The 2,434-nt window shown below is 34.0% G+C and overlaps 1 long non-coding RNA gene across 1 annotated transcript; it reads right to left on the bottom strand.

Moving 5' to 3' along the window:
- LOC108974728 lies at window positions 1-1,605 on the bottom strand. Its single transcript, XR_001993822.1, has 3 exons — window positions 1,584-1,605; window positions 595-1,512; window positions 1-367 (listed from the first exon to the last, which is right to left on the bottom strand). It is a non-coding gene; the product is annotated as an uncharacterized LOC108974728 (long non-coding RNA).
- Window positions 1,606-2,434: the final 829 nt, after the last annotated feature.

Consider the following 2,434-nt stretch of genomic DNA (forward strand, 5'->3'; position numbering starts at 1 on the left):
TCATAAAATACATTCTAGCTCTAAAAAATAGTTCTTTTTTTTCGTGGTACAGTTTACAAAATTACTTAAATCTAGGTGCTTTTGAACATAATTTGTACATATATGCAAATCAGTACCATTTATGTCGTCAAATACTGTTTGCAAGGCTCTCATATGCTCCATCAACATATCTGTTGGTTTTGAGAGTTCTCCTTTAGAAAGGGAATCCACCCAAGTATAAGATGAACAATTTTCTGAATTGACAGAAATTTCGGGGTTGTCTTTACTAAGTTTGTGGCAAATGTACCCTGCCAAATTCTCAAGTAAATTTTTTTTTCAGTTGGGCCAGTGAAATTTAGATCTACTGATACACGTTAAAAAATATTACCTGCAAAAATATAATAAACATACATACATGCGTATAAATAAATGGAATAAATTGTTTGTTAAGTTTATTATTATAAGTTGGATAAGAAACAGTGGTAAGTATGCAAAAACTTAGTTTGTATGTAAGTATATATTTGCATGTGTTAACATCAGTTCATTTTTATATTAAAATGTKTTCTGTAGTTTTAGGTTTATAATGCTATGTACTTTCAACATTTTGATAATTACCGGTTAGATATAAGTAATTCCCTTCCAAATCTGGGTGTTGTCGATTTTAACATTTCCTTCATCTGTAACCTCTCCTTCGTTGTTTGGTTATAAAAGTAAAATAATTGTAGTCAAAATGATATAATTACCCATTATAAACTGCAAGCTGCTTTCGGAGGCTCCTGGAGTGCATTGCACTTCACAAATGAACGCATTTTTAACATTAATTTTGTCCGCCCGACTACAAAAATTAATCCATTGTTTTAGTACTGTTTTATCCTTAGGGAAATGGAAAAATCTCCACTCCGTAGCACTATTTTTAACATTGTTATTATTGCATCCGAACACTGCGCAGCGCATTTTAAAAAATATAAAATTTCTCAATTAATACTTCAACCGATAGTACAATTCGAGTTCACATTCAAAGGCGCGGGCGAATAATAAGTTAACCCTGACGTCAGCAAGAACAGCTGACTGAAAGCAAACATGCGCACTTCATAACCTCTTTCTCTATCATTCTTGGTATTAGTGAAAAAGGCGGGATGCCAGAAGGGCAGCACTAAAACGAATTGCACAATCTAATATTTTTCAATGGTGGCATCATTGGCACATAATATAAAAGATGGGGTTTTGACGCCTCTCTCTCGAATCAAAGAGTCTTATTTAACAATATTTTAATTTTGAGTAATTTAAATTTATCATATAAATTCAGCTTTGTCTGATTGATCAAGTTTCACCTATGATTTTTGAGTTTATGATTGCTGAAATGGATCCATTATTCATCAGCAGTCACAAACACGCAAAATTGAGTTATTTCCATTGTGGTCAAACAGCATTTGAATGTTTTGATATGGCTGCCTGAGTGACGTTCAAAGATTCTGTGAATGTTTTTAATGTCGAGTAAGACCGCCTAGCAAATTGAAAAGTGTTGAGTATAATCTATAAGCACATAAAAAAAACACTCAGTAAATAAATAAAAGTTAATTTAGGCATTRCGCAGCTCGGCCTACCAGTTTAGCAGGTTCACCCTTGGGATAGGAAAGTTGACTCTGACTTTAGTCAAAAATCGATATTTTAATAGAAATAATCGACTTTTTAGGATCGATTGAAGCCTGTCTTGAATCGATTGAATCGACTTCTACTCGATGACTTCGACAATCGACGTAATTAAGATAAGACCTGCACCAAGTAACTATAGTTGTTTAAATTTTATCGCAAAATACTTATAAGAGAAAGAAAGAGAACCTAAGTAACTTTATACAGCTTTCTACTGTACTCATGAAAACATACACTATCCTATAGGCATTAATGTTCTCCACTGTACTTAGCATCTGATGGTAATATAGTTGGTAAAACAACAAAATACCCACTGTGTGGGAAATGATGAAATTTGAATATCCGTATCTATGGAATGTAGCTGAAAAGTACTTGCCAATAATTGCAACGTCTGTACCCAGTGAGCGATTATTTTCACATGCAGGACTTATCGCAAATCAGTTGAGGAGTCGCTTATCACCTCAGTATCTTAATGAGCTAATATTTTTAAGATCAATCGGCAAAGAAATTTGGTCTTCGTAGTTATTTATCTTTAAATTTTTTCTTTTTTAATAAAAAAAAGCAATTTCATTATCTGTTTATGCGACATCCGGTCGTGCGATATTTTGTTACGCTATACATATCCTCCTCGCAGCACTCATCGCACAAAATCCACACACAACATACAAAAGGTCACACAACCCAATACAACACAACATGTCATCCACACAACCACAGCTACACATCATACCAACCACACTACACACCAACACATCGCTTTTCTCACCACCCACAACCGATACAAAAGGATTGCTCACATCGGAAT

This window comes from Bactrocera latifrons, unplaced genomic scaffold (assembly GCF_001853355.1).
Source record: "Bactrocera latifrons isolate USDA-ARS-PBARC rearing strain unplaced genomic scaffold, ASM185335v1 scaffold_585, whole genome shotgun sequence".
Lineage (NCBI taxonomy): Eukaryota > Metazoa > Arthropoda > Insecta > Diptera > Tephritidae > Bactrocera > Bactrocera latifrons.